The sequence below is a fragment of the Tamandua tetradactyla genome, chromosome 3 (assembly GCF_023851605.1).
Source record: "Tamandua tetradactyla isolate mTamTet1 chromosome 3, mTamTet1.pri, whole genome shotgun sequence".
Lineage (NCBI taxonomy): Eukaryota > Metazoa > Chordata > Mammalia > Pilosa > Myrmecophagidae > Tamandua > Tamandua tetradactyla.
Window position 1 is genome coordinate 136,272,608 of NC_135329.1, and position 26,430 is coordinate 136,299,037.

A 26,430-nucleotide genomic window follows, 5' to 3' on the forward strand; every position below is an offset into this window, starting at 1 on the left:
ATGGAAAACCCAATAATGGTGTCCATAGCAGAGGAGTCCTTATAAAAAAAAATGCTTTCAGCAGGATGTTTCTGGGCTGTTTCTTATTATAAATAAATATATATTTAACAGATTTATAGGACATAGCTCCCCTGAAAACATCACATAAACCATGCAATAAAGAAAGTATAGTGGTGCAAAGGTAGCTCAGTAGTAGAATTCTCGCCTGCAGTGCAGGAGACCTGGATTCGATTCCCGGAATCTGCACATGCCAAAAATAAAATGAGAAATTTCAAACAGAAAAAAAAAAGTTATATCGGGGGTGCAAGGGGGAGATGCAGGTTCAATTCCTGGCACATGCACTTCCTCAAAACACAGTCAAACAGAAGAAAGAAAAAACAAAACAAAACAAAACAAAAATTCAACAAATGGTGCTATAATAATGGGATACTCACATGGAAAAAGAATGAAATGTGACCCCCGCCATACAGCACACACACAAAAAAGTACGTAAAGGCCATGTTTCATAACCCAAATAGCTGTTTGGTGACAATGTTCCATCAAAAGCATCATTTGGAGAACTTATATTTTAAATTTAAGCCTAGGTATGTTCTAACGCAGCAAGAAAACCTAATGCATGACATTGGTCATCCCAGACTTATACATGCTTTAGCTGTGTCTCACAATTATTTGTATCCTTAAAATTTTTAGTAAAGCTTAATACTGGGTAAGATCTTTGATTCTTACATCTGATTTAACAATCCCATTTTTTGTGTTATCTTGCTCCAGGTTCTTTTGAATTTGGTGAGATCACAAAGTAGAGTCTTTCTAAACATTCTCGTGTCATGAGGAAATTTTCATCCAAAGAAATGCTCTTGTATTTCCGATAGTATGGTCCCCCTTTAAGTGTCAGAATTCTTTTGTAGGCCCATGTTTATATTTGCTTGTATTTTCAAAATGGGCTGTTTAGTCATTTTGACTGAGATGAGATCTCTCCAGGCTTGTATTTTCCAGCCTAAAAAATGTTTAAGTACTTTCTCTTTTTTTTAATAAAAAAAAATTATTGTAAGATGCTAAAATTTTAAATGAAATTTTATTAAAAAAACTTTAAATTACAGAAATTAAAATATTTTTTAAAAGTTAATTATTTTTGCACATGCTCACGGTGAGTAAATTTTGGCTATATTGATAATCTGAGTCACAATGAGGTTCTCTGACTATCAGAAATGTGAGTGAAAATCCTCGATCATTATTGTAAATTATTCAAATGGCTCTTCATGGGAAAATCACTGTTTATTGCTTCCTTCCCATGGCCAGATATAAAGGGTATCACACTAGTCATTTCCCCCTTCAGCTTGAAGTATTAGCAGCATTCCAGTCACTTATTCCTGCATATTACCCCCAACATTTATTATAAATAAATATATATTTTACAGACTTATAGGACATAACTCCCCTGAAAACATCACATAAACCATACAATTAAGAAAGTATAGTAGGTGCAAAGGTAACTCAGTAGTAGAATTCTCGCCTGCAATGCAGGAGACCTGGATTTGATTCCCGGAATCTGCACATGCCAAAAATAAAATGAGAAATTTCAAACAGAAGAAAAAAAAAGTATATCAGGGGTGCAAGGGGGAGATGCAGCTTCAATCTATATATTTAACATTATGTCTCAGTAAAAATGCTTCGCTTTTATACTATAGGTTTCATATTTTCTTGCCTGTTTTATTCATATGCATTTTAAAGTTTCGATGATAATTTGAAGTTGCATCTGATTTAACAATCCCATTTTTTGTGCTTAAAACATTAAAAAGTACTTAAACATTTTTTAGGCTGGAAAATACAGCCCAAAAAACAGTGGCTTAAAGCAACAATTTACTATCATCTCATGTTTTTGTCATTGACAGAATAAACTGGGTGGTTGCTTGTGGTCTCACCTGTGGTTGCAGTCATCCAAGATGAACATCCATTTCATTGCTCACTTAGTTTTAAATGGTTCAAACTTAACCTATATTTGCAAATTAAACTGGGATGGAGAGTCCCCTTTGATCTATGTTGAATCTTTTTCTTTTGCCTGAAAATGTAAGGCCAACTATTATTGATCTCAATGTGAAATAGAAAACTGTGGTAGCTAAAGTTTAATGCTTCTAAAATTTTATATTGATTATTTATACTCAAGAAGATATGGGTAGGCCATAAGAGATATTTGTTTTGTGATCCTAATAGAAATCAGAAACTTGTCACAATTTTCCTAGCCATTGCTAAATGTCATGCATTCTGCCTTAGACTTATGGACATCACATAGATTATATAGCCGATAATATCATAATTAAAGAATGAAATAAAGACATGCAGATCTTGCCTTCCTCTAGTACTGAGTTCTGTTTAGAAAATAAAAGGTAATCTTCTGTTCCTTTTAAAATATCATATAGTCTCTAATTACTTTCCTTCATTAATGAAGCTAGGGGAATAGTGCAATTTAGGATTAGTCTTTCCTACATACTATGTTTGGATTTGTTCAGTGAAAACCAATGCTGTATGACAATCCAAAATCTTTTCTCTTATTCTTTTAGTTAAAAGTTAGGATATTAAAAAAGAAAAGGAAAAAGAAAAAAAAAGTTAGGATATAGATGTTGAGACCATCTGGCTGAGGGTGACAAGTTACATCTCAAGGGTCAATCTTAATTGATTATTAGTAGGTGCATGGAAGGCTCTGCTGAGGAAAATTGAAGCCTGGTGCAGTTGTCTGCGAAAGATCAATTAAATATACTGGCAACAGCTGAGAGAAGTGGGAGCACATATGCACACCCTAACCTCTCATTAACAGCAATCCTCATACAGAGCGAGAGCCCTATGTCTAGTAGGGGAAAGGTGACAGAGGTGCAGTCATTATTTTAGCAGACTGTCGAGAGCTGCAGGCAGTACTGCACGAAAACTGGGTCAGCTGGTTGCTAAGCCTAAAGAAAAATTTACTGTTGGAAATCTGCAAAAAGAGGTAGAATCCTTGCCCATATGCTCACAGGTGCCATTCTTTGGGAAGCAGCTTGTCTAAGTTTACTGTAAGTGCCAGCATGCCTGTTTATATTATAACCAGTGGGTAATAGCAGAATATGGAACAATGATGTCAAGGCGATGGATTAAAAAATAGTGGAAATCTCTTAAAGTATCATAAAAATGTATGACAGTATCAAAATTTTCTAAAATCCATTTATTAATTAACATATTAAGGGGGGTTATATTTTAGATCTTTGAAAAACATAATTTTTGAAACAACCATGGACTATAAGAACTGGAAAGGATTTATTTTACTTATTTTATTCTATTTATTTATTTTATTTTTATTTTTATTTTGTTCAATCTCATCATTTCACACATGGTCTAAAGTATATGGGTGGTCGTTTTTCCAAAGTTTCAGAGTTTATGTGTATCAGAACTGTGCCCAGAAGTAAAGTCTCCAGTTCTTAAAGGATGTTTGATTTTTATAAAGGATCAAGATTGGAATATCAGAGGCCTGCTCAGACCCATCAGAGGTTATTTATTTCACTTTATTTCCTACAGGTAGAACTTACCTAAAATTCTGTTGGACAGGTAGTTTTTTATTGTCTTTAAAAAGTTCTAGGAAATTCTGGTGCTTCTATTGCTTAAGTATAACAAGAAAAGAGTTTTATTTATTTCTTTCCTACCTGTTGTCACTTAAACTCCTTTAAGGAAAGGAGAAACACATTTTTAGAGATGATCCTATGAATTTTTTCATATATTACCTCTGCTTTTTTGATGTTTAAATAATTTCAATATAGTCAAATATTGGATAAGAAAAATAACGTAATTTGTAAAATTATTTATTTGTAACATATAATTTATCATCCTTTTTTTTTTGCATGGCCAGGCACCAGAAATCAAACCCAGGTCTCCAGCATTCTATTGCATCTAAATGTCCAGTGACTGGTTTACCTGGTGAAAAATACAACTTTAATCATAATTATATGTCAAAATTAAATCAATTTGGAACTGCTATAAAATATCTTGATTTTAATTCAAAGAGGATATGTTTTTTCCTTCACCAAAACTTATTGAGTAGCTATCCTAGGTATATTATTTACTAGGTATAGTGAAAAATTGAACAAGAATGCCCATAAAATATTCATAATTTGTAGGCAGAATTGCACAAATACAATTGAAAATGGTATATATAATATCAATAACATGGATAGAGTGCTATTAGAGTACAGAAAATACAGTGAGAGAAGGCTTTATGGATGAAATGACTTTTTAAATGGACCTTGAAAAATGTATAGAATTCCCAAAATGGAGAAGACATTGCAGAGAAAGGATATGAGCAAAAACAAGGAGACATGAGGCTATGTGTCCCAATACAGGCTTTTCAAGGATCATCCTCTGCTACTTCATCCTACGCACCCTACTCAGAGACCAGTATTATTAAAGGGCAGATGGCAGAGTATGATCTTAGAAAAGTCTATTATATATTGGGTCTATAACCTTAAGACATGGTCAGTCATCAATGGTTTTTAAAGGGAAGTGGTATAATAAGATCTGTAATATGCAAAGAAAACACTGCAATTAGGAGAGGAGACACACTGCAGGTTACAGGAAACTGAAGTTGGGGACCAGGAATTGCTCAGGGAACCTATGATTGCTCTTAGATCTGCTTTACTTTTTTTTGTTTTCTTTCTATGCTTCACTTTACTTATATAACATCTCAATTCCTTAACAGAGCTCATAAGGCTTGGCATGATCTGGCCCCTGCCTGCTTTTTCAGCCTCAGCCTACCCAACTCTTCCCATTGCTTGCCAAATTCTAGCATGCTAGTCTTCCTTCCATTTTACTCATGTTGCAAGCTCCTTTCTGACTCAGGGATTCACTCCACCTTTTCAGGAACCACAAATTATTTTTTCAATTGCAGCTTTGAGTTACTTCCTTGAGGAATTCCTTCACCATATCATCTCTGCCTAAACACACAAACATGCATGCACACACACACAAACATATGCCATCTCTGGACTGTGCTAAGCTTTTCTTTTATGTGCCTTCATAATCCCTCCTTTGCTTCAGGGTCATAAAAGGAAAGCCTAGCTTAGATTTTTTAAAAAAAAATTACTTGTGCAATGTTCAGTTTACTATTGCTTTCCTTCACTAGAAAAGATTTTCTACTGTGCATATGTTATTTATTACTTTGCGTGCTAAGTAAAATTTTTCAAATAAATGAACATGAGTACCTGTCTGGAGACTACATGTTATGCCAACACTAACTAGCTATAGTCTTTGCATCTGTGAGACAGAAAGAAGGAGAGAAAAGAGAAAGGTTCCAGTTGGATTGGTCATTTTTGGCTTGTGTTTTCTTATCTGAGGATAGAGGAGGCAGGATTACTGGGTGTGAGACTCATTTGGCAGAAACTGTGGGCACTGCAAGATTTAGTGACACCAGGGCATACACATGGCAGTTATTCAAAGTATACTTGACATACTGGTAACCAAATCAGAGGAACTAAGAAATCCATATACAGATGTACAGAGGACAAAATGCAGACTATTTAGACGGAGAATGATTGGGCAGGTAAAAATGTAACCTTCCCTTCCCCTCCCCGTCCCCGCCCGCCCAGTTTTTGGATTCTATTCAATTACTAGCTGTGAGTTAACAGCACAATGCTGCTCTTTGAAATTTCAGTTACTGGAATATGTTATTAGCAGGATACTATATAACTACTCCCCTTAGGATTCATATACTATGATGTATCTCTTTTATGATGCATTATTTACCATCAGATGATAGAAGAGAAAATGATTGTTGCAGAGGTGAATAATAGAAATTATTACTGCAAAAACTGGCTCTGTTTGAAAAATCCAAAGAAGAGAATATTTAGGAAATGTGTAATCCTTTTTGAGTTTTAAAAAGTTATTATGCATAAAATATCAATCCAACAGCTTATTACTTCAAAGAGCAAGAGGAACTAGGTTAAACCATTACAGGTATTATTTAGAAGATCATAAGCACAGGGGTAAGAAATATATTACATGTTCACCATCATTGCCCTGATACCTAGCATAGTGCTTGGCAAATAGGTAGTGCTCAACTAATAAATGTTGACTAAATGAATGAATGTGTTGTTTATTAAATGCCCCATGTGCATGTAGTTCTATAGAATTACTACCAAACAAAAGAGCTGATACATGAGTATGTATAATGTGAGGCTCTGTTTTCATATATAAATTCATTGACTCTTTAAAACAACTTCCTGAGGCAGGTATTATCATTATTCAAGCTTACAGATAAGGGAATGAGGCGTAGAGAAGATAAGTTACTTTCCCAAGGTGACACAGCTAGCAAGTGGTCAAGTTGGCGATTCAAACCAGGTGGTTGAGCTTCAGGGCTCAGTTCTTAACTCTTACATGATACTTTCCATATAAATAGTAAGCAACAAGTCAATAAGAGGAAAAACCCGACCAACAAGAGGAAGAACAGAACCAATCAACCAACTAAGCTGAAATAATAAAACTATGAATATAAAATAATTTAAAATCTTGGTGTGAGTTGAAATGGTCATTAGATGGAGTAAATTTTATTTTCTTTTGTATTACATAAGGATGATTTCATAGATTATGTGATTTTTACTTAAACATATTTTTTTCTTTTTTAGGATGAGAATAAAGATACCTTTTCGACATGAAGTTTGTTTATATTTAGCTTTTTTTTTTCCTTTTTTTTTTTACATGAGCAGGCACCAGGAAATGAACCCGGGTCCTCTGGCATCGCAGGCAAGGATTCCTGCCTGCTGAGCCACCATGGCCCACCCTATATTTAGCTTTTTTAAATAACTTACTGTCTTGTATTATGATTTATTTTTTTACAGGTGTTTTATACTTTAGACATGGGGCATATGTGAGGACAGAGTCTGTCTTATTTAACTTAGTAACTGCCCAATGCTTATCAAATAATAGGCATTCAACAAAAAAATTTTAAATACCAAAACATTTTTGATAATGACTGAATGATAGGTGCACAGACAGACAGATATGATGTACAGGTTTTTTTTTTTTAAAAAAAAAACAATGGCCTATGCTAGATTGCTCTGAATTCTGTTTCTAAACCTAAATTTCTTCTCTGTATAATAGCTCAGAAAGTATGATCAGGAGTGAAATAGGCACTTGGAGAGGCTCAGACTCATGGCTTATTTATGCTTTGGTTATTCAGCAACCCAGTATACTCCCCAGATCATTGTTCCCATGGTCTTTATTCATTAGTTATACAGCTGGGGGCTAATGGTTAGAGTGGCCCAGCTGTGATGAAGCCAAGCTCAAAGAACTTGGAAAGATGATGAAGAGAGAAGGTTAAATATTTAAAAATAGTAAAAGGAGCAAGTCTTCGTATTGTAATAAAATACCATTGAACTTGTCTTTTTATCAGATCAGCCTGTTTCTGTGTAGCACTGGTTGTCTCTTTTACATCCCTTGATCTTTAGGATGAGATTTGTTTCTCATGGGAGAACACTTCGCCAAGCATACTAGAGTTAATTGCATTTAGCTTTATAAATTGTGAAATGAATGCACATTGGATATTAGACTGTTCATACCACAGTTCTCTGCAGAAAATGAAAAGCAGAAGGGCTTATTCCCACATGCTTGTTTAAACTTTAATTGCGTTTTGAAGCCAGGAAGCTTGTAGTCAAGATTTGCAGATATCAGAATCTAGGTCATTGTACTAGTGCATACACTCTACCTCTAGAACTGTATAACAGTGCTTTACAAGAAGTGATTTAAATAATGTTCATATTGCATATGAAGTCAATGAAAATATTTTGAGAATTATCATATTATATGAGAAGATGGATTAATTCTTTTCATCACATTCTGTGAATTATTCCTTTTTGGTGTCTCCTTGGATCCAGGTGTTTTAAAAAGCAGGTTTCATGAATAATTGCTAGAGCTGTTATTTTAAAATGTAGACTTTGGACTTAGTTTTTTTTATATTATTTAGCTGAAGACTAAAGCTTCCAGCTTCTGGCTTTGTCTTTTTCTTTTTAAAGATGGATAGATTAGACTTTATTAAAATTAAGAAGTTTATCTCAATGAACATTATTTTGCAAGTGTAAGTATGAGCTACATAGTAGAAGTAGTCCTTTGTGTGACAAAGGACTCACAGTCAGAATACATAGAAAACTGCAAATTAATATAAACAATATACAGACAACTCAATTTTATGTAGGCAAATCAATTGAACAGGTCCTTAAGAGTATACTGAAATGGTCAATAGGCTTAAGAAACGGTGCTGCACATAATTATTATTCAGGGAAGGGCAACTTAATCCAACAATAAGTTATCCACCAAAAAACTAAAATTAAAGTGACAGTAACAAGGGTCAGCAAAATGTACTCTCATACACTGCTTATGGAAGTATAAATTGGTACAGCACTTTGGAACTGTCTGCTAATATCTACTAAAGTAGAACACATGTCTAGGGTTTGACCCACGAATTCCACTCTTAGATATACTCCTAACACAAATTAGGATACATGTCCACTGAAAGATCTGTGCAAGAATATTCACACACAAAAAAATAATATTCACAATAGCCCCAAACTGGAACCCACCCAATTGTCCAGTAGTAAAATAAATAAACACCTTGAGGTAGAGTCATATAATAGAATATATAAAGCAACAAAAATGAATAAACTTCAGCTAGACACAAAATTATAGAAAAATCTCACAGATAAAATGTGAAACAAAAGAAGCCAGATTCAAAAGGGCACAAGTGATATGCCTCTATTTATGAAGAATTCAAAATAAGAAAAACTAACGTATGGTAGTAGAAGTTAGATTAATGCTTATCTTTGGAAGAGATAACTGGGAAGAGAATGTGGGAAGCTTCCAGGCTTCAAAGTAATGTTCTTATATATTGATCTGGTAGAGGCGTCATCTGTGAATATTCATCAAGTGCACAGTTATGATTTGTCTGGCTTTGTCTTGAACCAACCCAATTTGATTGACCATTGTTTTTCTTTTCTTGATATCTGTGTGGCAGGAAAATAACAAAATTGAAGAAGTTTCTTTCTTTTTCTGATCTATTTTAAATCAAACTGAGCATAGCCTATTCTTTTTATTATCTATTTGCTTTTAATATTACATTTCTTGTTTTTATGTATTCTCATGTGGTGCTACAACTAAAACAGGAGAGTATGAATTTGCCTGGGTTCTCTGGCAAATTTTTAGCATGTGGCTGATAAAATTGCACAAATGTTTATTATTTTTTAAAATTTTTGAACTTTTATTCTCCCTTAAAAGTAGAATTTTAATAAGTAGCAAGATACAAGATATTGGGTAGCTAAATATATTTTTAAAGGATTTTTCAAAAACCTTCTTTCTAATTTAGTAGTAATTTAATTCAAGAATCATTTATTGAGAATCTACTATGTGCCAACACTAGGATTACTAATATGAATAACACATGTACCTTACTTCCAAGAAAAAACTGATTTGACTCATTAATTTCATTTTAATTATTAAATTTTATAAATGCAAAATATGAAATCAATAAAAACTAATGACAGTAAAAGTTTGAAAGTTTACATTATCATCTTACTAGATTTTATGTTTGAATATTTGTTGAATGACCAGATAATCCTATTTCTAGAAAATAATAGCAAGACCATGTAAGGAAAAGTTTTGCAAAATTAACTTCATTGTTTCTAGATATTTTTCTGGTTATACCTATTGAGAAGTTTTTCATAATCCTTGATGGTGGCTGACCAATGTAAATACTATAAGGTAGAAAAGAGAACATTTCTTGAGTGGTATTCTGGGGCCAAAGCTGCGGTAATAACCTTCCTAACGGAGGTTCACCACACTATTTTGTTGAGCAAAGTCATCAAAAACAGTCTTGAGCAATGGAAACACAATCTTGATATTATTGGTGAAGTTTTAAAGCCAACAACTCAAGAACAATGACAACTAACTTTCAAGGAGCCCTTTCTTGACTCTTTGCTAAGCTCTTTACAATCAATAGCATATTTAATCCTCACACCACTCCTAGGAGATACGGCACTGTTTAGGAATAAAAGCCTGTGCTTTGGAGCTAATTGGCCTAACTTTGAATCTACCATAATATCTCAGCATATCCCCAATGAATTTTCTAAATGGAACCTATTGCTTCCCACCACCAACATGTCCCTTTTCCTATATTTACTATGTTAAACATTGATAATGCCATCTTTATCCAGTCACTGACTCTGGAACCTGAAAGTCATCTTTAAGCCTGCATTTCTTTATCCCCTAGTTTCTAATTCTATCTATTCAAATTGAATTCTTTCCCTTCTGCAGCTCCATTCACTGCAGCTCTTAGCATTTTTATGTGGGCCATCCCACTAACTTATTCTCTCTTCTTCACTCTTGCCCCTCTCCGACCCATGACCCCAGGACCACCACACAAATCTAATTATGTCAAACTCTAGGTCAGAATTCTTTTGTCTCCTCTTTACTTTCAGTTCAATTATAGAAAACTTTAGATGAGTGCCTCTGTATATCAGAAATTATGTTAGGTGTTGAACTATTCATACATCCATGTTTACAGACAAGTAAACAAAACAATATCAATATAGTATGCACAATTAAAGGTATGGATAATATATACTGGTAGCAAAGAAGATATTACACTGTGGGAAGCTTGTGAGATAAGTTCGCAAATAGCTGAAGTTTTCCACAAGGATAGGGTCAGGGAGATCTTCCAAGTATATCTCAGGTAAATGGACTAGCATGTACAGATACAATTTAGACTCTCTTCACAACATTCAGAATCCTTGCTTTTAATGATCTGCCACCTTATTCAACAAAGAGCCTTCCATATGAACAGAATAAATCAAATTTTCCCAGACATGCTGTATGTTCAATTTTATCAATGTTCTTTTCCTTCATTCTGAATCACCAATTTAACCAGGGATTTTTCCAACTCAGTTTTTCAAGACATTTTCTCCTGTCCCCCCCTTTTTCCACACAGGCCTGAGTTATGTGTGTCATCTGTATGCATACTGATTGATCTTAATGTGGCTAGTTCAGATCCAGGCATTATGTCCAGATACAATCAGGTCCTCCAGGTGGGCTTCCAGTAGCTATGCTTATACAACCCAAGTCAAGGTCCCACCCACTGAAATAAGATAATCAGAATCTCTCTCCTAGAAATGGGATATTTTGATCTATGAGAGGAAGAGCAGCCCACTCAAAGTTAGGTCTTAACAAGTCTGCTGCAGAAGTAACTAGGATGATCTGTTTTTCTCTACTTTCTGCAGCTTGCTTGTTCAATACTCTTTTGAATTTTATGAGCTACTTCACCATGCTTCCAATAAATTTTCCTTTTTTTTGCTTAAGCTGTCTGAATTTAATTTCTATTGTCTAAAACCAAAGCCCCTTAAATATGACATTCAAATTGCACTGCCTAAAAAACACTAATTTTCTTGTGTGGATTTCTTATTCACCTATGAATTCACTAAGTTCAGTGCCTGGCATGTCCAATGCCCTAAATAAATGTTGAATGAATGACTAATGAATGAACATGGATACACTATATTTGGGTGCAAATCCCAATTTTTTGGAGATGCATCATCTAAAATGAATAAATGAAAACTTCAACAAATTAAAATGAATCTATTACTTGGAACTATAGGGAAGTCACCAGATGTCATATTGTGTCTATACTATGAAACTTATCCCCTGTCCAGTCAAATATGTAGCACCTGAGAAGCTCCTGTTTTTTTGCCAATAGCCTTTTTGAAAGGGTCTGCAAATGAAGGCAAAGGAGAGCTTATGTTAGATAAGCTCATGATTCTGCAGTGTTAGATAGAAACACTGCAGAATCATGGTGGAGGAATTAGGCTCTGGAGAAAGAATAAGGGACAGTTCCAGAGTGGGACCCATTCAATATTAAAAATAAAACAAAATTTAAAAACAGCTACAAAGTGAGGAGTAGTGACAATGTTTTTAACAGATAGCAAACTTTTGTCCATTTTGTGATGTAATTTCTGTGACTTTCTGTGTACACTATCACATTATTTTTATTTTTGGTATGATCTTTATAGAAGAATAAAAGTATTCTGAAATGTATGGCATTTTAACCAAACATATTTACATCTATTTTTATTTTAACTCTTAGTTTTATTTATACCTTCCTATTCTACCCCTCTCTGCTGCCATTATCCAATAGTTAACTATATTACTTTTAAATTTCTGATAAACTTTAAATTGAAAATTTGCCAAATTCATTTACATTAAAACTATTATTTTTAATGAGGGAAGTTATTCTTTGGGGTTTTATTATTTCAGATGTTATTTCCTTACATAATCTGAGGCATGTTGTTGTAACATTCCTAGTGGACCAAATTTAATTTCCAGTGTAAGTTCATGCAGCTCTGGTAATCAATATACATATTTTCCTTTTGCAGAACTACAGATTGAAAATGCTTGGTGTCAGTTAAGTAAAGGTCTAGTTTGCCAGGATAACATAAATCCATCAGGCTTAATACCTTTATGGTCAATAATCTGATGACTAAAGAAGGACCACATTCTTTCTTTCCCTTCTGAAATGTTTTATCAGTTCATTAAAAACATTTCTATTCAGTGGTGGAGCTTGTTCCAAGAATCTTGTCCGTACTTTCTCACAAACCTTACTCTATTTATCCCCACCACCTACCTCCCCCTAAAAAGAGTAAAACACTTTTTTTTATTAGTATAGCTCTTGGCTTAAAGTCTTAGGTTTTTAAAGTAAATACATATTTGAAACAGAGTTGATGATGTAGTTGTGGGAGTTTTTAAAGAACATAAAATATTAAAAGGCATGTCATTCCTTATATTCATGAAAGTGCTATTAGTGAGAGATATTCTTTACTTGCCAGGAGAAGTTAGGAAAAATGTTTAATATATTTAAGACTTTTTATACAGTCAGGAAAAGAAAAAAAAGACTTGATGGCATTTCCAATAAGCCCCTCAGAGAAGGAAAATATAACTCCAGTTGAATTAGCTCCTGAATTGCCATGCATATGTGCATTTATATTAATATACCTGCATATATTCTTGAAGTGTTAATTCTATTCCCCCTGATTCACACAGAACTACATACTATATCTATTTGTCATGGCAACGCTATCTTGATGAACTGCAGGCTCGTTATCGCAATGAGTCATGCTTCTGGTAGTGACAATATGATTCTCTTCTCAAAGCACTGTACTGCAGCAAATGATTCTTGTGTTAGGAAAAGAGGGAATGTTTCATGAGTGTGTGGGCTGTAAACAGAACAAAAGGGTTATCTGTAATTCAGACTAAAAATAAATTGCAAAGTTAGCAGCAGCATTCTCACCAGGCGACCTGCTCCATGAAAGCTTCAGATGAAAATGTTTGAATTTTTCCTAAAGAAGAATCCAAGCAGAACTCAGAATTATACCTTTCCTAATATCTTCCCCGAATTACTTTTGTGTTTTTTTTTTCATACCGCTTATGACTGGTAGATGTTTTCTCACCCCATCCCATGTAATAGTAAGATTGTAAAAATTTCCTAGAAATGTTGTGACAGAACATTAATTGTATGAACACAGGGAATAACAAATTTACTCTCCAGCCCAGAAACTAACAGTGGCACTCTTTTAGCAGACATGTTGTCGATCCTGGAAAGACATTATTGTAAGTGTGAAGCAGGGTTTATAACAGTCTTTTATGCTTAGTAACAATGGGATACAGTAAAAAGTAAAATTTCTTTCTAATATCTGGTAATACCTCCCTGACATAATACTCTCTGTGTTTCTGTACAGAGAATATATATATATTATAAATATATATATATTTATAATTTAAATATAAATTATAAACTCTTTGTGTAAGATTAGCATAATGCCTGTCACTTATAAACATTATTGTTAAGTATGCAACAAAAGCATAGTTAAGGTAATGATGTATGACCATTAGATGATTCTGCTTTGAATATACTTGTAATGTCTCTTTTGATGCTACCTGCAAATGATTTCTGACAGGCCTGTTGCTGAAACTGGGCCTATCACTTTGCTATCTGAGTCATATGAACCTAATCTCATAATAAATGTGTCTTAGACCAGAGTATATGGGTGTGGGATGTGAATTGAGGTCTTATTTTAGAGCAAACTTTTCAATCTCAGGGCTGCTTTATACTCTTAAAAGCTATTTAGAACCACCAAATGCTTTTCTTTATTTGAGTTATATGTATTGCTATTTACTGTTTAAGAAATTAGCACTGAGAAATTTAAAACAATATATTATTTGTTAATTAAAAATAATAAACCTATTATATAATAATATAAATAGCATATTTGCATGTGTGTGAAAAATAACTCTATTTTCCAAAAATAGGGAATTTAGTGAGAAGGGTGGCACTGCTTTACATTTTTGCAAATCATTTTAATGCCTGGTTTAATATAGGTCAGTTGGATTCTCTAGCTGCATCTACATTCATTCTATAGCAATATGATGTTTTGGTTAAGGTATATGAAGACCATATAGTTGCACATAGATACGTAGTTGGAAAAGAGAATATTATTTTAATAGCTTTTCATATAATTGTGGATTTTGTTCTTTGATGCTATACCCAATCTCATTAAGTGGGAGATTGTTAAAATTTAGTTGCGATGTGGAATCTGAAACCATGTCACTAAACTTGCACACTCTTTTACATTAAAATTCATTGATCTATCTTCTACTTTGAATGGATCTTAGCACATATATGATTTTATACCATCATGGACTGGTTAATTGGAAAATTGTTTCACTGAGTTATGCAGATCTTTCAAATATTAACATATTTCATTATACAATATCAAAAAATCACATTTGTTAATATCATCACTAAATTCATCAGAACTTTTTATAAGTATTGGGAGGCTATCAAGCTCATGGTGGAAGTTACAAGCTTTACAAATTTTTTTTTCACTTGAAAGCTTGAGCATTATCCTTTCTGCCAATTTGAAAGGATTATGTGCCTAGAAAAAGCATGTTTTAATCCTAATTCATCATGTGGAGGCAGCTATTTCTTTGAATCCTTATTCAGTATTGTGGGTTGGAAACTTTATTATATTATCTCCAGGGAGATGTGACATACCCAATTGTGGGTATTAACATTTGATTAGAGGGAGATGTGATTCCACCCATTCCAGGTGGGTTGATTAGTTTACTGGAATCCTTTAAAAGAGGAAACATTTTGGAGAAAGCCATGAGAGAGCCATGAGAACCAGCAGAGCCCATGCAGCCAGAGACCTTTGGAGATGAAGAAGGAGAACACCCCCAGGGATGGGGGATCTTCATAAAACAAGAAACCTGGAGAGAAAGCTAACAGACATCACCATGTTTGCCATGTGCCTTTCCAGTTGCGAGGGAAACCCTGAAGGTAATCGGCCTTCTTGAACCAAGGTATCTTTCCCTGGATGCCTTAGATTGGACATTTCTATAGGCTTGCTTTAATATTGAACATTTTCATGCCCTCAGAACTGTAAACTTGCAACTTAATAAATTCCCCATCTTAAAAGCCATTCTGTTTCTGGTATATCACATTCCAGCAGCTTGCAAACTAGAACATCGTTGACAAAAATAGTGTCAGTTGTTTTCCTTGAAATGACAGGCTTATTTCTTTCATATTCAAGGAAATGCCTGTCAAATACCTGAGTCCGAATAACTATAGCTTTTCTGTAAGTTGTTCTTTCAAGTAAAAATGGTGTTCCATGAAAAATGCAACTAGTTTATCTCACAGCTCAATCACCAATTGCTTTTCCACAAGAACATGGGTTTTTTTGTTTGCACCACTTTTTTGTATTCTGCATTTTATCATAAAATATTAAAAATATGTGCATTCAAGGATCAAGACTTTATAAATTGATAAATTTCACTATTCTATCTGGCACATTTTTAAGTAAAATTGGATTATTTTAAAAATTTAAAGTGTGTAGGAATAAGAATATAAGCTCTACCCATACAGCTTGGTGTCATTGCCTTGATTCATGGTAAGGCATCAGCAATTCTACCCAGCATCACTTTGGCACCACCAGTGCCAATATCAACACAGTTAAAAAGGCGAAGGACATCCAAGTATTATTATGAAAATAGCTTTTACTTTGTGGATACTCTGGAGAGATCTTACAGATTTCCAGGAATTTATGGTTCAAAATTTGAGGCCTACATCTTTATAGCATGCTTCATGCATAGCTAGTCACAGCTGTAATCAATAGATCAAATGTTTAATCTGTCATTCCTCACTCTATTCATTTAATAACAGTATCCTGCTTATAGATTGCTGAATAACAAAACCACCCCAAAATTAATGACTTAAAATGACAATTTATTATTACCGCTCACAATTCTTTGAATTGATTGTTTAAAAGGTCTGGCTTTTTTTGGCGGGGGGTGGGGGTTTCTACTGAAGTTACCATCAGGAGTTAGGGCCAGAATCATCTAAAGACTTCCTCATTCACATGTCTTGTGCATGCAGTGGTATGACCGGAATAGCTGAGGGCTAATTGGGAATCTCTCTCTATATATGGCCATTTTCATGTAGCTAGCTTGCACTTCCTCACAGCATGGTAGTCTTTAGGTAGCTGATTTTCTTATATGGTGGCTGGTAGGTGGTTTCTTATATCTCTTCCCAGACAGAGTGTTCTGAAAGAAAGTGGAAGCCCCGGTCCAGAAAATGGCATAGTATCATTTCTGTTGTAATATATTGGTCAAAATAACTACAAAACCCAATCAGAATCAAGGGGTGGAAACATAAACCCAATTCTCAGTGGAGGGACTGCAAGGAATCTGTGGCCATCTTGACACTGCCATAAACACTGTGACCTTAGACAAATCACTTGTTAGACTTCTCCAAATCTCCTTTTCCTTTTCTGTAAAATGGGTATCATAATAGAACCTACCTCATATATTCCAAATGAGGATGAAATGACTCATGTACAACCCTTCACATGGTACTTACCAAATAGTAGTGTTCATTAGATAGTAGATATTATATTCATTATTAATCTTATTATTGTTGATATATCATTATTTCACAATAGACAAAAAATAGTCAGTATTCCCTATGATTTAAATTCAGTTTATATCTTTTAGAATTTCAGCTGTTTAAGATTCTTGGAATTAAAATTTGTCTTCCTTTGCTTAACTATCATATTCTCGTCAGTGTTTTGTTTGTTTGTTTGTCTTTTTGCATGGGCAGGCACTCATCAGTTTTTTACACCAGATATTCTAATGGAGAGGTAGAGAGGAGCGCTGTAGCACAGGAGAATGGCTCCTCTCCAGGCCATACTTCACTGTTAGTGACATTACTGAAATTTCATTCCATGTGGGTCTTAAACCAGAAACTGCTCAAGAAGCTGAATGTGATGGCTGGGCCAGGTTCAAAATCATAAACTCTTCTTAATTAATGGTAGATTTGCAGTGATGGCTAGAACTGGAATATGATGCCACCTAGCCTCTTGAGACAACTTTCCCAACAATGTTATTATTATTATTTTCTTAATCCTAAATTCCTCTTTACTTATTAGTCGGCCATTTTGCAAAGGGATGCTAACAGACCTCAGCTCAGCAACCTCTTTCTGCTCTTTAATTTTTACTGTGGAGCACTGTGCTGGTTTGAAAATATTATGCAACCCAGAAAAGCCATGTTTTAATCCTGATCCAATCTTGTGGGAACAGCCATTTCTTTTAATCTGGATTCAATACTGTAGGTTGAAACCTTTGATTAGAGTATCTCCGCGGAGATGTGACATGCCCAATTGTGGGTGTGACCTTTTGATTAGATAGAGATGTGACACCACCCATTTCAGATGGGTCTTGACTAGTTTACTAGAACCTTTAAAAGGGGAAACATTTGGAGAAACCACAAGAGCTGAAAAAAATTTCAGAGAAGAGTTGACAAAGATGCTGACACTTGGAGAACAGAGACCTGGATGTTTGCAGATGTTCGGAGCCCAGCAGATGTCACCATGAGATGTTAAACAAGCCAGAAACTGGAGAAAGCCAAGGGAGGCCAAGAGATGAAAGCCAGCCACAGAGAAGCAAAATGAGGAACCCCCATAGGAACAGAGACAGTAAGCAATGGAGCCCAGGAACAAGGACCAGTCACATGACTGATAGGTGTTCCTGACCCATCAATTTTCCTTGAGTTAAGGTATCTTTACATGGATGCCTTAGTCTGGACATTTTCATAGGCTTATAAATTATTATAGAATAATTTACAAACTTGTAAATTATTAAATTCCCCGTTTAAAAAAGCCATTCCATTTCTGGGATACCATATTCCAGCAGCTTGCAAACTAACACAAGCTCCAAAATCAAATGTGAAATTAAAAGTCCCACATCATCTGTGCATGACAAATAGAAGTGATAATACATCTTCCCCAAACTGACAAACATAAGAAATAACTCACTGAAACCCTACTCTCCTAGGTAAGCCACTTTTATTACTTCAGTTGTTAAATCTGAATATTACTTCTCTAAGTACTTAAGTTTGTGTTTTTCTTTCATGTAGAGACAAAGACAGGAGAGTAGACTCTTACAAAATGTTCAAACCTAAAGTTGTGATTGGGTTATAAATAATTAAGAGTCTTCATAAAATAAAAGTATCCTTTAAAAAAATATACTGCAGTGTATCTTTATTGACCTTGATCTAAACGGTAGAGATGAATCTCGCTTAGCAAGTACCACCTCCTCCAGGTCTAGTTCAACACTTCAAGGCTAAAATGTTTAGTTCCTTGCTAGCAAGACACAGGCTGTACTGTAAAATTCCCTTTCAAGGATTGAATTCAGTGGGCATGTCATGTACATGTGTAAATAGTAATAGTAGTTCTTATTTTCAAATTTACCCTTACTTAGGTAGTAAAAGACAACACCCAGTTGTTCAAGAAAACTTCCCATCATTTAAGGAAACTTTAAAAAATTGTTTCTAGAACAATATCTTAGTTCTTATTTAACAATCTCACCAGTTATAATACTGTCTTTGACTCTTTGAAAAGTAGTTAACAAATCTCCTCATACTTAGATGCCAACCTTTTTACATTCACAATGAGCCAGAGATAATCTTTAGTACTCTGTAAACTTATATAACCATCAAGCATGCCTAGGTGCTAAAGTCTCTTACCAAGAGATCTCTCACAGTCAGGAAGTTTTTAATTAGGATGGGGTAAAGAATGTAAGGAAATGAAAGAGTGATTTTAAAAGATTACTTCTACTTCTACCTATTAGCTTGTTGTAGACTCAACTGTCTTCTAAGAATATGGTCTCGTCTCCATTTAAAATAGACAGCTTATGACTACATTTTCTGAAAAGTCTTGCTTGGTTGGCATGGTAAGTTAATATATGTAGTGTACACAGCAGGTGAATCTGATGAAATAAAATTGATCTAAATTGGGATTTAAGTCTATTTAGAAAGACTAAATTTTATCATTTTTTCCTTCAAAAAAATATATTTAATTAGTGTTATCATAATGTACCTTTATTAAGATGCAGAGATAAAGGCAGACCTTATTTTAGAAAGCATTGACTGTGTACTTCAAGGCGTAATTTGTTTTAGTTTGTATTTTATAAATTGATTTATAGCTTTAAGAGAAAGCTGAATGATATAGTACAATGTAGTGGTTAAAACCATGGGCTCAGGAATCCCCTGGGTTAAATACCTGCCCTACCCTCCAGTAGCTACATGACTTGGCTCAGTTTCTAAACCTAAGTCTCAGTTTTCACATCTGTGAACGGTGGGTCAACAAAGAGCCTTTCTCACAGGGTTGCTGTGACAACTAAGTGACATAATCCATACAAAGCATCAAGTATAAGGGTTTTAGGTGTATAAATGTTAGCTATTCATACTTAGAAAAATAATTCGATACCTTTATCAAGGATAATTTCTCCTTGCTTATCTACGATTAAAATAATTGCCAAATGTGTGTATGTGTGTGTGACATTAAGTAAATTAAAGCCATAAATTCAAGTATCCTAGGTATATTTCTTCATTAGCAAATTGTGCAAAATAATTCCGCAGAACCAGCACATAAATCTGAATACATATTCTGGATGTGTGTACTTCTTACAGTGCTTCATTACATGAATTTTTAAAAATCTGAAATATAAGAATAAACTGATAATTTCCCCATTCAGAGTTAACCACTTGTAAATCTGATGGTTCCATCATTCAGAAATAACCAGTGTAAACCCATTAGTGCTAAAAGTACCAATTTATTTTAACCTATCTTATATTTGAGGTTATATATGTGCTTCTATAATGCAAACATAAAAATTGTTTGTGCATTTGTTTACCAGACTTTGCTCTTCCAGTAATATTATTTTATACCCTGTCTTTTCTCTCTTAACATTATATGCTACCAAGAATTTATCCTACAGATATCCCACAAAAGAACGTTAACTATGTATAAGATTAATTATTATGGAATTGTTTGTAATAGGAGAAAGGTAGCTAATTATTCTAAAAATTTAAATATTAATAGCAAAGTTAAAAAAATGACCATTTAGCAACTCTGTCCTCAGATATAAGCTCACACACTGGCTTATCATTCCTTCCTTGGTTGGATTCACAATGATCTCTTCCTTCAGTCAGTTTAGTAAGTCACGAAATATTTATTTTCTATTCTTTGCCAGGTTCTGTGCTATGTTCTGAGCCTTTAGTTTTAGGTAGTTTATTCCTTCAAGTACCTTAAAACCTTGCCACCATAATACTTGAACATACCTAGTTTAATCCTTTTTATCCTTCAGTTATTCCTTTTTATAGGAAACTGGTCAAAACTACGTCAATACTTCTCTGTTCTAATAACACCTCAAACTTTCCACTTTGCACAGACTTAATTGTACAGCATTGTTTGCTTGTCTGTGCCCTCTTTTAGTCAGTAAACTCCATGAGACCAGGGATTATGTATGTTGTAGGTTGCCACTGTTTCCTCAGTATCTGGTACAGTGCTTGTCACAGTAGGTGCTGAATAAATATGTGTTAACAGAATCAGTGGGATCAAATTACTTGCATTTTGCCTTGACCTCTTCATATACTTTGTTTAATTTTTCAGCATATTTATTGAATTTTTATTTTTTGGATATGTCAGTGCTGCCTGACCCTAATTGAGTAAGACATTGTCTATTTAATCAATCTTTTTCCATGGCCAGAACAGAACATTTCATGTGATTAGACCTTTAAAATCAGAATAACTTGTTCTGAAATCAAATCATTTTAAGCTTAAGGGCAGGAATTTTTCTTTTACATTTTCTCACACCTTCTCTGATTCTCTACATAAATGATATTCAATAATTAACATAAAATGGGACTTCAGAGAAATTATTGACTAAAGATACCAATGGAATAGCTACTGTTTCTGATAATTTTAGAGAGACATTATATTAAATAGGGCTTCAATTTGGCACTAGCCTCTGACACTGACTGACACTGACTTTGTGGTTCAGGGCCTCAATTTCTTTATCTCTAAAATGGATCTAACAAAATTAACCATATTAGAGGCTTTGTGAGGGATAAATAGAACAAAATTTTATAAATACTGGGCAGATAGTACAGTAGTCTGTAATAGTTGTCTTACTGTTTTCCTTCTGACCAATTTTTAGCCTCTATTAAGAAAAAATAGAAGATTCTTTATACTTGCATATTATGGCTACATATTTATTACCTTACTTTCTAGAATGAAAGAACTATTCTTAAGTAAATATTAAAGCATCTAGACCTTTGTAATTCTGGGCCCATAGCAGGAACAATGCATGCAGTAAAAAAAAAATTGCTTTATGTTACAGGTTGAGGAGATGAAGACAGTTGGAGACTGCACTGAAGTGTCAGAAGAATAGAACTCTGCATATAGCTTGATTTTAATCGTCTGATCACTAAGAAGTTTAATTTCAAAATAAGTTGTAGAAAACAATACTTAAACTGAGGGTTGGATCAGCCACCTTAAACTGGAATGCAGGATGTATCATTTTATTTTAAAGGATATGATTGCTTCTATCAGTATGCTTTTCAAAACAAAATGTAAAGCTGAAAATGAAATGTTTCAAAGCAGTACTGAAGTCATATTATTTGGAGTGGAGAATTGAATTGGGAATGGTTTTGAACTCTATCATTAAATCTCCATGCAAATGAGGGAATGATTACTCAAAATGATTTTGCATCTAGTACACAGAGAAAATGTAGCCTAATTCAGTGTTCAGATTGCTATGGCATTCTCTTTTCAGAATTTATTAAAAGTGTATCTGGGAGAGGTTTCTCCTCCTTTAGAGAATGTCTGTCCTCATCTTCCTTCGAGCATGTACTTTTGCTATGCATTAAAGTTTTGAGCTGTAAAAAAAAAAAAGTACCTGGGGGAGTTAAGTTCTGCCATTTTAGTTCCTACATTTTAATTATGAATTGAGATATCATTGAATATTTGAAGCTGGGTGAACCTCTTGGAGTAAAATACTTTGAAAATTAAGAGGGAAAATTACACCTACACACATACGCGCACAAGCATATATTTGAGGTTTCAGGGAGGTCAAATTTACTCCCCTTATTTGCAGACAGAGCTGGACCATTGCAGGCTGTGGTAGTTAGATTCAGTTGTCAACTCGGCCAGGTGAAGGACATGAGCTGCGGACATGAGCCAATGGTATGTGAACCTCATCTGTTGCTCATTACATCTGCAGTTGGATAGGAGGTATGCCTGCTGCAATGAATGACGTTTTTACTTAATTGGCTGGTGCTTAAATGAGAGAGCGCAACATAGAACAGCCCAAGCAGCTCAGCATACCTCATCTCAACACTCGCAGCTCAGCCCAGACCTTTGGAGAGGCAGAAAGGAATCCCCCCGGGGAAAGTTGTTGGAACCCAGAGGCCTGGAGAGAAGGCCAGCAGAGATTACCCTGAGCCTTCCCACATAAGAACCTCAGTGGAAAGTTAGCTGCCTTTCCTCTGAAGAACTAACAAAATAACCCCCCTTTTATTAAAAGCCAATCCGTCTCTGGTGTGTTGCATTCCAGTAGCTGGCAAACTAGAACACAGGCCTTCTTGGCAAGAGCAAGGCCAGCCCCACAAGCGTTACTGCAGCTCCCAGTGAATCTGAATGTTGCTCTGTATATAGGCCAACCCACAGATAATAGTCCAGAAGCAGAAGCCAGGTTTGATGGGTTCCTTCTACTAAAACACCTATCAGGGACATCACTCTTCCTCCCTGTGGAGGAGGTGAATGCAGGCTACAAATATTCTTCCCATACTTACCTCTCATGGGAATGTATTAAAATATCCTCTATGAAACATGAGGAGCGAATGTGTGTTATGATGACTGACATGGCGTAATACATTTTCTGTTTATTCTCTTTATATTTACATATATACATACACATTTATTTCTTTTTAATCTCTCTCCATATGTGTATATACACATACACATTCTTTATGAGAAAGAGGAAGAAGAATAAAGAGAAAATAGAAGAAAAATTCTAAGTTTAACAGCCAGGAGTCAGAGAAGAATTAAATCCAAGATGATGGGAAGCAGTGTAAAAGAACATCAGCTGATTTACTTTTTTTTTAGTATGGGCAGGCTTGGGGAATTGAACCCAGGTCTCTGGCCTGGCATGCACAGTTGATTTGCTTTTGATAATATCGTTTCTATTGATCTTTACTCTCCTTTATTGTCATGACTACTACTATTCTTCTGATATGTTACATTACCAAAGTCTTGAAGAACTTATATATTGATTCATGACATCATTTTATAGAATAAGATAGGCAATATGGGTATGCCCTAAGAAGTGCATTTTGCATTTTCATGTAGCTTAAGATCCATTGGCATTTATTATTTATTCATTTCCAGTTTACATTCCACATATCCTCCTGAAAGGATTTGGGGTAGCTTATGTTATAAATCAATGTTATCTATTAGCCCAATTGCAGGTCTCGACAACTAAAGGCATAAACTACACATCCTCAGTGTATGAGCCTATTTCCTTATTTAAAGGTCAAAAATTCTATTAACGTCATTCATCATCTAAGTTTATTTTTAAATACATGAGTGAATTTAGTGTTGTATATAATTTGCATTTATTGGATGATATATGTCACATACTATTTTTCCTGTTGAAAAATGAAGGATGCCAACATAAAGATATTGTAGATTTTCTAGACAAAGTAGCTGCACTTTGGTTTTAATAAGACTACAGAAGAAAGGAAGAAATGTTATTTTTATCCATCCAGACAACTGAAATAAAAGAATATTAATAAACACCACAGGTCTACATTCTCACTTTTAATATTTTCTAAAATAGGGGTTGAGTTTTTTATAAGTACTAATAGAATACATCTTTCTTTCATGTTTGGTTCAGCCATGCTTAATTTTAAGAAATTTGTTAGTATGTATTTAACGTTCTGTATATATTAATGGCACTTAATGAAGGAAAGATTTCAGGAACTAAACTGGTATATAACTTCTGAAAGAATTTAAGTAATCTTTTATAATATTAACTCTCTATTCTTATTACAAAAATCATTTATTATATAGAAATATTGAATTATATTGGAGCAGTGTTGTAGCTTTGCTTTTATTAACGTTGAAGGAAATAAATGGCTTTTCTAAAAACAGCCCTTTGAATTTTCGTTATGCAAATAGCTGATCAAAAAGGCTTTCTTTATTGTTCCTAATATCACTTGCATTGTAAGATTTTGTGCGTGGGGTGAGTGGGGTAGGGTGGGACTGTTTATACTCTTTTCCTTTTCTCCCTTTCAGTGTACTAAGTCATTTGCTTGGTGTCCACTACAGGCAGTAAAATGACTCACCATTGTGTTCCCATACATACTCCTAACCAGCCCTGCTGCCTGCTCAGGGATACGAGGAGGCGGCCCCTGCTGTCTCCATGACAACTGCGCGTCCTCGGGGGAAGCTGCTGGTAGTTTAAGACCTTCTAAGAGCTGGGGGAGGGCCGTTTCTAAAGCAAACCTCACCTAGTTTCCGTTTCTAAGGCAAACCTCACCTCGTTTCCCCTTCTAGTGGCGCAATTGCTAAATGGTCTCCCACTTTTATGCTGTGTTTTTATTTATCGCTGCTACTCAAAAGTCACACACCCAAATCCTTATATCATTTCATTGACAAAAAAGCCACAGCACAAGGATTTTTCTAGCACCTGGCACACAGTTTCACATTCTCCCCCCATCCCCTATTTTAACTTAAACTTTGTCTCTAGTTCTCCAATTTCCTGAAATGACTTAAATATTAACGACCGTGGGAAAGTCAAACACCTTTAGCTTGGGAATATTCTTGTGATATATAATGAATATTTGAAGGGAAAAAAAAGTCTTGGCTTTTTGCTTAAACAGACTTATATAGTTTAAAGTTTCAGCCAAAAAAAAATCTGTTTTGCCATCAGACAACAGTTGTAAGCCTTATGCATTATAAAAAAAATCTAAATTTATGAAGCTAATTCATTAGAAGGTGAGCATTTCACTTGCCATAAATTTACAGTAATATTTACACATATACTTCTTTCTTCTCAATAAACTATGCTGTCAGAATACAACATTTTTTATTTTGCCCTGTGGCTTTACCTGGTAATGGTAGCGGGCTGGCGCAGTGATCTCGCCTTTGCTCTTCAAACTTTCTTTAAGAGCAGTCTCTTCCAGTCTTGTGGCTTCAACTAGCCTCCTTAAATCCAATGAATTACAATTTGTATCGCGTGTGTCTGACCCTGACTCCTTGCTAGCCTCGTGTGGTGTCTGAGAGTGAGCGAGTTCAGAGGAGCGGGAACTACATTTCCCAGCATCCCCTTCCCGACCGGCTCTGGCTTCGCGTTTCCCTCAGAGCCGACGAGAAGCAGCTGCCGTGTGTTTCCACGTTCTGAAGGACGGCGCCATGGCTCCTGGCGATGTGCGAATATGTTTAGGTTGCTGCTCACCTTGTAGCAGCAGCCCTGGCGCCTGCTGCTTCCCTCAGAAAATTACAATTTCTGAGCCCTGGGCCAGACCAGAGAGCAGCTCCGCGTGTTATGAGTTCGTCTGCTGAAGGTCTCGCGTTCTTTGGAGCGTCTCAGACTTAGCTCTGACTCCTGGGCCAGGTGCGTGTACAGGAGAAAGTTGATTAAATTAAAAGGAGAAGCAGACAAACCCACAATTATATTAGAGGTGTTAACATACTTCTCTCAGTAACTAATAGAATAAGCAGGCAAAAAAAAAAAAAACCCAAAAAACTAAATACATTTGAACCAACGTTAAATGTATAGATTACCATACCTAATATTGCAGACTAGGCATTGTTTTCAAATGTATATACAGAATATTTACCAAGAAAGACCACATGCCCTCTGTAAAGTAAATTTCAACAAAATTTCGAACAAATGAAATTAAACAGGCTATGTTTTCTGAGATGGAAATCAGTAGCAAGAAGTTTACTAGAAAACCCTTCTGTGTTTGAAGGCAAAGATATACAT

The 26,430-nt window shown here is 34.9% G+C and overlaps 1 protein-coding gene and 1 long non-coding RNA gene across 8 annotated transcripts in view; one reads left to right on the plus strand and one right to left on the minus strand.

Moving 5' to 3' along the window:
• Window positions 1-25,799, minus strand: part of SLC38A11 (solute carrier family 38 member 11) — a 224,152-nt gene extending 198,353 nt beyond the window's left edge. For 3 of the 5 annotated variants that reach the window (XM_077154032.1, XM_077154031.1, XM_077154033.1), the window contains exon 1: window positions 25,553-25,648. The gene's annotated coding sequence lies outside the window, so the exon portion shown is untranslated. Of the gene's footprint in view, window positions 1-25,552 lie in introns of all 5 variants that reach the window. The other 2 variants (XM_077154035.1, XM_077154034.1) reach the window with 1 other exon arrangement.
• A 34-nt stretch (window positions 25,800-25,833) lies between these two features.
• Window positions 25,834-26,430, plus strand: part of LOC143677704 (uncharacterized) — a 115,493-nt gene continuing 114,896 nt past the window's right edge. For all 3 annotated transcript variants that reach the window (XR_013172824.1, XR_013172826.1, XR_013172825.1), the window contains exon 1: window positions 25,834-26,058. This is a non-coding gene — a long non-coding RNA (uncharacterized LOC143677704). The remainder of the gene's footprint in view (window positions 26,059-26,430) is intronic.